Raw genomic sequence first — 10544 nt, forward strand, 5'->3', positions numbered from 1 at the left:
TGTATAATAAAAAGCAGGGAATATTACTTTCAATATAAATACGATTATTACTATTACATATAGTTATTTGAAATTTTACTTGTGGCTGTTATTGCAATATTTATAGTACGTCTTACCAAATTAAAAGCTCGTTTTGGTTTATGACAACCATATCATAAGTTGAATGAACCAATACCGTGTCTATGAGAACTATAATTAATACATTGTTAGGTCAACCATAACTTACGTAGTCGGAAGAATTAGAAAAATGTGGTTGGCTCCTAAAACGACTATAAATTATAGTGAGATTGTGGTAACTGCAACTATTTTTTTTCTGTCTGTGTATACCACGCAAGAATATCTTGACATCATGTCGTAGGAACGTCGAAAGTAGAACGTAAACACGATAAGTTTCACATTCTTATTAATAAGTAATTAATGTAATTATTGGAACTAAACTCTATAAAACTTTCGTTTGTCAGCAGTTTGTCATGAAGGAAATCAAATAACAAATATCAATTATAATTTTAACGAAATACCAAATAATGCCGGTTATTGAACGAACCGTGTCCTAATCACCGAGCAAATCAGACTCAATGATCGTACGATCGTTAAATAATATTTTTAATTGACGTGCCTTTTAACAAAATTTCGAGAGCTTTTTTCGAAATATCAAACACAAATGTTGTTTCAATCGTTAGCACATGTTCAACCAGCGGGACACTTGTCTCATTTCGAGGCTCGGTCGAGGTTCGGTCACCTGGTATCTCGCATTTTTCATCTTTTCTAAAATATTCCCAGGTGCTACTGGATGTTAGGAAACGACACGACTCTGATTAAAATGCAGGCACTGCTATTAATAAAATTTTTACGCGGCTAGATATGCGGCCGGTTCGTGCAACCCGCGAGGTCGGTAAGTCTTAAAGGAGAGCGAGCGATATCGCGGAATGAAGCGCGGATCGATACGCAGGCATGTCGGCCGATGAACTGGCGCTCGTGCCCGATCGAGAGAGAGAGAGAGAGAGAGGTTTGACTGTCGTGAGATGAGCGATCTGTGTGTGCAAAGTAAAAATAAGACACGAGCGTAAATTAATTCTCGTCCGGTCGAAGGGGATACCAACGAACGAAGTAGCAAAGGCCACTCCACTCGTGTTCTCCCTCCTAATCGCAACGATAAGTGTAACGTTATCGTTGCGATTAACAGAACTCGAGAACCCGGTTACAGTTTCGTTTCTTCGGCAGCGCGCGACAGGATATTTTTCACGTGAAAGTAGACGGTACGCCCGGTCGTTGAGCGACACCGCCCCGTTCTCGTCAATTTCTTACAGGACGGAAATGAATTATTCCTCACTGCGTACTTCTTTGTCCTTTGTCCTGTCCTAGCGATCAAAGCTCCCGATGTGGATCTATTCGCAGTCGATCGACAAAGGCGAGCTGCGCGCGAAGAATATGCATGCCGCGGGTAAAAATACACGGGGAAAATTACTCGAGTCCCCGTAATCTTTTGCGGTCACGATTCATCGATAAACAGCGATCATTTGTATGCATCGAGGAAAGCTCCTCCGTGTAAGTTGGGAATTCAGTTATGCAAAACCGCTATTAGAATTTCCTCGCGTCAGTATAATAAATACTACGGCGATATTTCACGCCGACAGACGGAATTCTCCTATAGATTTTCCTCGCCGGCGCTATCGATTCTTTTAACGGCGGTACATCGAAGTGCGAGAGGTCGTACACGTACGTACGAACGTAAATGTGTCGGGGCTTCGTATGTCCTGGATTGCGCGAGTATCGAAATCTCCGGATTAGAAAAATTCTCTCCTCAAGGAGACAATTATTATTGCCAATTCGATTTTTCAAACTTTTATACCCGCAACAATAAATTGTGCCCCGAGTTCCTCGTGTTCCACCTGCCTCCCTTGCCGATCTTCACCGACTCTCATCCCCGTGCTCATCTCCGGGACACATCGAAAGGCGTCGTAACATATGCTCCATCGCGAGATTAAGGGCTCTCTCTCTCTCTCTCTCTCTCGGCCGCGCGGCCTTTCTCTAACACCCGCGGAAATTAACTCGAGGATCCTCCTAGATCCACGCTCCTGATATCCGAGCTCATCCTGGGGACTTGGAGAGTGTCTGTCTCTTTGCCCCCTTCCCCCCCCCCCCGAATCTCGCCGGTCCCTCGCGGCTACGATGCGTCACGGCTCGCCCCGTCGCGAGAATAAGGGCGCACCCGGGATTTACCTGCGTCGTCGCGAAGATCGATGAGGAGCGTGCTCCGCTCCGCCTCCACGCGCGCTGCGCTCAGCTCGGCACAGCTCAGCTCGGCTCAGCTTCGCTCCGTGCGCCGGTTTTCGCGCCGGGTAACGACGACCGTTCGCGGGATATTTTCTCGAGAGACACCTGTTCCGTTTCTTTTTCTCCGCTGGACCGTCGTTGGACCCCTCCGAGAAAAAGCCGCTCGCGCCGGCGACAGCGAGAACGTGACGTGCGCTCCCCTGCAACCCCGATGTAACTGGCGGATTTTCACTATGACGACGCGTGACGACCGGACGACCAGTGACGTAACTAGTGTAATAAGGGCGCAGGAGCGTCCGCCGCTCGCGAACGCGCCCTTCGTCCTTCGCCCTTGGCGCAAATCTCTGGCTCTATCGAGCGAATGCGTGCGAATGCCTGCTGTTGGCTACGTAATTGCGACTCGCGTAGATCGACAAGCTGTTATAGATACGTTCTAGTGTTTTTTTATTCTATAGTTGCTCTGCAAAAATCACGCGCAGCTGATAACCTTTAGGGCCGGGTTTTCAATGTCGTTTGACTTTGATCTTAATTTAATTCATCCTCGGTCCCTTTTTAACTGTCCCTTTGGAAAGAAACAAAGGATGAATTCAAATAATTAGGTTAAAGATAAACGATGTTGGTGAAAACCGGGGTTAAGGTATTGAAACAAAGAGTCTCGTAAAGGGTAACATTCTCTTTCTTAGTTTTTTAAAATAATTTTTGCTGATTTAGAAAATTACAGTAGTCTTTGATACCTCATGTCTTTATTGCTCCGACACGAATGGCTCCACAGAGCTCACGAGGATGAATCTGACGCGCGGAATCACGCGTGGGTTCCACACCAGGATCACACAGTGGATTTGCAAATAACTTTGATACATTTACTCCGACGAGATATCTCAAGACACCTCGTACATTTCGTTCCGCTCGTTCGTCTGCTTGCGAATTGAACGAACTGAGTCCGTCATGGTGGGTTTTGAATGGAACCATGGTGTAAGGAAAACAAGGTGTGCTCTTAGAGAGGTTGAAATTCAGTATGTTCTGCGCAGACATGGCGACGGGCCAAATGAGCGCCATATTGTATAAATGACTACGTTTACACGGCGGCTTATAAGCCGATTTAATAACTACAGTATACTACCCGATCCAAATTTCTTCTTTTGATCATAACGATCACTTAAATATGAGCTTTTCTGATACTTAAACTATAATTTCTAGTATATATATATATGAAAAGAAATTTATTAAAATGTTTAGGGTAACAAAATAGGCTCATATTTAAATAATCATTATAGTCAAAAGGAGAAAAGTTTTGGATCGGATAGTATATCGTAGTTATTAAACCGACTTATATAAGCCACCGTGTAAACGTAGTCTATATAGATATATTAGAACCATGGTGTAAGGAAAAGAATTTTATTTAAAAATTGCGGCCTTAATTCAATTGGCCAATAAATCAATATGTCTCCTATTTGGCCCAACGCGCTCATTGGTTATTAGAGATGGATGCGCAAGAGCACACCTTATTTTCCTTACACCATGAATGGAACAGCTGACACGCCGGCGCGATCTGCGCGCGCAGCGAATAATCATTGGCCGCCTCCGCACGACCCTCGAAGTTGTCCACGAGCATCAGCGTTGTGAAAACGTGCCGTTGTGTCGTCAAAATTCGTATTATCTAATGCAGTTTTGTCGCGAAACTTCCGTTCAACGATTAATTCCGAAATTAGACAAATACTACGAACAATTGTACAAAAAGATACTCGACTTATCTTCTATGAAGCAAAAGAGATGTGAGTTGAAAGAACGAGAGAATTCGAGAATTTTGTAAAAAATGCGTGCGACAAATGTTTGACTGTTGCATAGGGAATTTATAATATTGATGTTATGTAACTGTTACTTGGTGTTTACTGGAATGTTGAAACATACAACTTAAATATTTTTTCTTTATTTTATTTCATCGGCGATCGGGCGGGTCTAAACTTTCGCGTACTGATAAATAAAATTTACAACTGCAATATACTTAAATTTCAATTTTTTCTACTTCTGGTCGGTTTATGCAGGAGCCGCTTTAAAAACTGAATGCACGCGATAAACTCGAGAGGACACGAAGCGCAAAGTTGTAAAGATACCGCGAAATTAGATGTGCGAGCTAAGGGCTACATACGTCATCAAGTTTTCGATTGACGTTTTGAAATTAATTCGTGTAAACATTCGAGAATGTTTAAAATCCAAGAATCTGAAGGTTGAGATATTAGAAATGTCAAGAAGGAAAAATCCGTGGCATGTAATATTTAATATCGTTGCGCTCTTCTTCTCCGCTCGTGCGGGTTACAATGCTAGGTACGTCGTTGCCTTCTCGATGACAACGGCGCAAGCGTCAAAAGAAGCTGCCTTATCAACCGAGATGACATCCCAACGCTGGGTCTCGCCTTGGCCGCGTCCGAGGAGTCGTCGCGTGAAAATGCCGGGGAACACTTTGCGGCCGCACGATCGTCGCGTGTGATCGTTCGCGTGTGAAACCGTCGCGAATACAATACCGAGCGGCTCCGCAATTGGAGCACTTATCGGCGACTGGGGAGCTCATTGGGGAATTGGTAAGTCGGCGATCGATTGGCGCGTTTCGACGAGTGCGTATAAACCGAGCGACAAATCGACTGCGTGCCTGGCGAACGGCAGGAAATTGTCGGCGAATTGCGAAACGGCGCGCGTGATCGCCGCTGCGAATCGTCGAGGGCAATTTGCATAGCCCGTGTCCGGTGATCGATGATGATGGACAGTAGCGTACGAAAGAATCGGAGAGGAGAACGGGACGGAGGAGGCGCGCGAGAGAAACATTTAGAGGGGACTTTTGACGTGGAATATCATCTTTCTCTCTCTCTCTCTCTCGCTCTTTCCGCCATGTGAGAACTTGCCGTACACATGTTACAACTTTTTTCTTTGTCTCCCTCCCCAGGATGTCTTGTAATATGAGAAAACGGAAATTCTATAATTATCGACAATAAGATAAAATAATTCCATTAATTATGTTCACGGATAAAATTGTCCGCTTAGTTTCACGACTTTATAATATTGAAGGTACATGTAAGTACGCGTATTCTGGAGAGGAAAAAAGACAGCAACCCACTTTGGGGTCCACAATTAGTAATCGAATTATTTGGCTTGTCCGTAACGCTCTAATCTTTTGCGAATTTTACCCCGCGTAACTAAAAATCGCAATTAGCTATTCTATCTATATCCAAGATTTTTTTTAAGTAATACTAATCAATTCTCTCGATTAGTTCTGTCGATATTCAGTAACGCAAAGATAATTTTCACTTAAAAGGCACTGATCGAAATGTTAAGTTGCTTAACTACAAAAAAACTGTCGAAATTTTTCCCACAGTGGAGTTACAATCTAAATAATTTAATTACTAATTGCGGGCCCTAAAATGGGTTGCTGTCTTTTTTCCCCCAGAATATGACATTAGATGAGTTTTTTCAAATAATTTAAACCTTCATTGAAATGTCTTTTCTTCTTTTGAATTATTTGAAACTTTGTCTGTTCGAGTTATCTTGTACACTAGAAATCGCCGATGCCTTCCCAAATGAATTTAGGCACAGGTAGAACACGTACTCATTATCCATGTATGTGCATGCAAAATGTGTAAAGGTGTCGGCATGTGCACAAATTCATGTGGGAAGGCATCGGTGATTGCTACACGGAGAGAATTTTCTTTTTAAATTTACCCTGAAAATCATGTAATTACGGGACAACGTGATATTTTGAACAACTTTATGATAGCTTTTTGAAATTTTTACCATACATTTTACTAGTAAAATGTGTACTAAGTATAATATAATTTCTAGTAAAAAGTATGATAAAATTTCAAAAAACTCTCATAAAATTCTTCAAAATGCCACGTTGTTCCACGATTACATGATTTTCAGGATAAATTTTAAGAGAAAATTCTCCCCGTGCAGTGTACAGCACGTGGAATAGGATTTCAGATTGGTGAAATTAAACCTCATAACTTAGAAAATGTAATATTTGCGAGAGGGGGAGAGAGAGCCATAAATATAATACAATTAACTAACTTGTAATATAACTGATTTATAATGTGACTTGTAATAGTGTCTGCTTAGGGCAATTCTACAAGTTATTTCCAAGTTAATTTATTTCGCGGATGCTGCTGCGTATATCTCGAACGATTAGTCACGACGAATTGTTCGTATATTCATGGATTCACAGATACTTGGCTTCATGAATTCAAAATCCATTGACCTTTGTATTTGCATATCCTTGAGATAGAATCTTTGATCCTTAGATCTACAAATGGTTTCGCAATGATTGCAACCGCAACAAACTGCAAACTTAGATTTCAGATTCGTGAATCTGTTTATTCAAATCTGCAGACACTACACATAGATAAAAATACTTTCGAAGAACTATTGAGGAAATATCTAGTTTCACGATTAATTAGTTATTACTTTAAACAGATAGTTACGTAGGTTGTTCTTCAAGCTTTTTTAATGTTTTTGACTAAACATCTCATTTTTATCTTGTTTTCCATCTGAGTAAACTTTGTATCCAATAATCTCGTGCATTTTTAATCGCATTACTTTACTATTGTAAATATGATACAATAAAATTATCCGATAAGCACTCATTAAATATAATTTACGGTTATTGTTATCAGTCAAGTTCGCCGTGGGCTCTTTCTTTGCAGTCGCCGACAAATTTCGAATTTGTCAAATCTTCGATTCTTAGTCGCAGTTTTAATCTCGTCTTTTGCAAGTGCCAACTTAGACCGCATTAACCGGAGGAGCTAATTTATTATACTTTTATCACACGTTTAATCTGCCCTGTTATTATTTTGAATACAAATGTTTTTCAATCGCGCAATCGCTTTTCACACTCGGAACGGTTTTGACATTTGCGATTAGTATATTCCGCTTTACGGAAAATGTCGCGCCCGTGGCGTCCAGTATAAATAACCGCACTCGTGTCTCGTTATTATTTTACTCCCGTTACTGACGTTGACAATAACGGAGGACATCACAATGCTGACGTCGCGTCGGTTGAATGAGAGCAAACTTCAAGTATCTCCCTCTCTCTCTCTTTAAGAGACGTCATGGGTGACGTCAGACATTTGGAAAATCGATTAAGTATAGGCTCGCCCCAATTTTCGGCCGGAAGCTTAACAAGCTTAATAGCGGAGAGGACGATAATGAGATTCCCCTTTACAAGATGAAGAATAATAGGATTTGTTTACTTATCTATCTATATATCTATGCATTCGTATTTAATCACTTTCCTTTTCTCCCCTATGTTAAATTAATTTTCCATCTTTTCGCCCTATTGTCCCAAATGTCTTATTTGTTGCAACAACGATCGAAAAGCGGCTGTGCATCAGCCGGTCTGAAGAACAACTCTCATAAATCTTTCGTGACAGAACGCGAGAACGTTCGTGGAGAAAGCGAGCAGTGGTTAGCCGAGGAAAAAGCGCTACTTTAGCAATTTCAATTATTCCGATTGTTTAATTACGCGATACGGCGAGCTTGTTGTTAATATTGCGGTTAATGGATGTGTGCCACATACGACGCGACCTCGGAGATTCTGCGTGCCGAGCGACGCAATTAGGTTTCGCGCAGCTGAATGATGAACTATGATAAACCGCGCATATATCCGCCACTAATTGTGGCCTGCAATAATTAGAAATTGAGACTCTAGGAGCGTAGTCGATTTATTTTCCGACAGCGTCCGCGCCTTCGTAACGAGAAGCTCTGTTGGCGCTTAAATACGTGACGAAAATAAACGTGTAAAATGCCACCAACTTTCAGGATTGCGCATGTTGCGATAAGAGAAGGATCTCGAAAAGTTATTCGTCGCTTGTCTCCTATTTGATCCTCGAATCCGTACGGATTTATAGACGCTTAATTTCGCAGAACTTGGCCTCTGTCGGCTTTTTTTTCCGCATCAAGAGCTATTTCAATAAAAATTGTTAACTTAAAACACTTGACTTGGCAATTCTCGGCTTTTTACTTGATTCTGTAATTCCCTGGGTCTATAGGTATTCAGAATTTTCATTCTATTTCCAGAGCTTTGTTCTCGCGAAACTTTCCGGCTCTCTGAATTCATTGTCTCGCACATTTTTTTTAACGGTCTCTTGATTCTGCAAACTGCGGAATATATCACGCGATATGTGATTTAACAAATGGTCCTCGATTTAACGAATTTATTGGTTATATCGCGAGATTCTCTTATTTCTATATCAAACATTCGGTTCGATGCACAAACGATACTATCTCTTATTTAAAAGATTAAGAGATCCCTTTTTAAGAAATACAAGATATAGATAGTAAATACCCAAGACATGAGTTTTGTTATAAAGGAACGAAAAATGACAAATCGAGCTTCATAAAGTAAATATATAATAAAATCATATTTTAGAGTTAATTTTAAGCGGCTTTTGTACCAAGTATCTCGATAAGTGTGTTTTAGATTGGGATAATCTTCAATTACATAACGACAATATTTTGGAAAGTATGAAAAACTTGACGCGGCGCGATTAAATTTTAATTAATTATTTTTATCTTTTTATCTTTTTGATAACTGCTTTCCCCACCAAATACGCACACTGCGAGGCATTCTATACGTTCAACTCTGAGAGAAAATGGAGTGAATGTAAAGGAGAAGCCTCTCTTACGCTGATAGTTGCAAGCATCCTCATATTACAATAAAGCGACACAAGAATCGCTTTTTGAGAATTCTAACGGCAACGAAGACTTACGTGCACATTTTGCGAGCGGTACATGAAACCGTGGCATGCACTTTGAATATCTTTGCGTGCTTCGTGTGTACTTAGATTTAAATGTCACTGCGACGAAAGCGCAGGAGGGTGGGGCGGCGGGGAGAGGAGGATGCATCACGTTTAACTGCTGGAAAGGATCAGGGACAGGAAGTGAGGGAAAAAAAGGAGGTTGAGAGAGAGAGAGAGAGAGAGATTAACGAGCATTCAAGTCTCACTTAAGCTCTCGCGAGGCAGATCGAAACTCATTTGCAGCCCAACAAATTAGTACGTAGATCTTTTATGCGCCGTACACATTTCGGTCGGATGTCGGGTCACACCGGGAGTGTGCCTATCCTCGGAGGATGGAAAGGAAACTTCGACCCGCCCTTTTGAAATGTCAAAGGTTGCCGCGCAAGTCGCGTCGACGTACCCCCGTTTCCCAGGAAGCAGCCCCGTGCGAATCCGGCGGCATTGTCCCTCCGCGTACAGCAGGATAATTCGCTATCATTCCGCGAGGAAGCGAACGCGTCATGGAAAATTGAAATATTCCCGATACGCTCGTTTAAGAAATTTTAACGCGCGGATCCGCGACCAATAATACGCCCCGGCAATTTATTTGGGACATGTTCATACATATTTATCAAGAAAACAAATAAACATCGACGAGGCGTCAACGGAACGGAAATCATGCATAATTCATGATGGATTTCCATTCCGCTCGAAAATCAAGTTTACGAAGTTTAATCGAATAAGAATCGTAAATCCCTCTCTCTCTCTCTCTCTCTCTCTCTCTCTCTCTCTCTCTCTCTCTCTCTCTCTCTCTCTCTCTCTGTATATGGGTCAATACTAACAAATGCGCCCGGACAATTCTTATAAAAAGTCGCTTGTAATCGATGGCCGGTACAGTAATCGTGCAAATAAGTTAGGAGTGGGCATTCCTATTATATCGGCAACAAAACCCCCATGTCTCTCTGTCGGTGATGATAATAATAATCTTAACGATCCGCCGTAATCGATGCTCGGAGCCTTTGGTATTTTCGCACAATTATTGTATTAATACCGTACCGGAATATCCGACAAGCCGCGCTTCCCTCGAAAGGTCAGACCGGTGACATTACAATTCCATCAAAACCTGTGAATTTCCCATTCGTCGGGCCGCGGCGTGAAAAGACAAATATTCGCGACATCCGGGTGGCGTAATTAAATGCCACGCGAAAGATCCGAGGCGAAATTAAAGCGCGGCTCCGCCGCCGCCGAGCTCGCGAACGATTTTATTTTCCTTCGTTCGCTCGATATTCAATCTTTATGGGATTGGAAGGCCAAATAGGGTTTCTTGGCGGGTGGCGCCGGATATTGCGACTAGGACTAAATTTAGGTAGGTATAGCAGGCCTCGATTACTCCTCTCGCTTCTTTGGAGGATACTACAAATATATATACAAATCTTATTTTCCTTTACACTGACAGAAAAAAATGGTTATAGGGGAACCCGGGGCATAACGGGAACGCTAAGGTTAAAA

The 10544-nt window shown here is 41.9% G+C and overlaps 2 protein-coding genes across 12 annotated transcripts in view; one reads left to right on the forward strand and one right to left on the reverse strand.

Annotated features, from left to right (window-relative positions):
* LOC105559493 (putative glutamate synthase [NADPH]) overlaps positions 1 to 2501 on the reverse strand; it is a 43495-nt gene extending 40994 nt beyond the window's left edge. Inside the window, exon 1 of the mRNA XM_012007826.1 lies at positions 2221 to 2501. The gene's annotated coding sequence lies outside the window, so the exon portion shown is untranslated. The remainder of the gene's footprint in view (positions 1 to 2220) is intronic.
* Positions 1 to 10544, forward strand: part of LOC105559492 (protein retinal degeneration B) — a 76557-nt gene that overhangs the window by 30231 nt on the left and 35782 nt on the right. For 8 of the 11 annotated variants that reach the window (XM_012007809.1, XM_012007816.1, XM_012007819.1 and 5 more), the window contains exon 1: positions 4275 to 4850. The exons of 1 other annotated variant lie outside the window; for it this stretch is intronic. The gene's annotated coding sequence lies outside the window, so the exon portion shown is untranslated. Of the gene's footprint in view, positions 1 to 4274; positions 4851 to 10544 lie in introns of those variants that run through there. 2 more of the 11 variants (XM_012007818.1, XM_012007821.1) reach the window with 1 other exon arrangement.

The sequence above is a fragment of the Vollenhovia emeryi genome, unplaced genomic scaffold (assembly GCF_000949405.1).
Source record: "Vollenhovia emeryi isolate VEMERY1.0 unplaced genomic scaffold, V.emery_V1.0 DF939267.1, whole genome shotgun sequence".
Lineage (NCBI taxonomy): Eukaryota > Metazoa > Arthropoda > Insecta > Hymenoptera > Formicidae > Vollenhovia > Vollenhovia emeryi.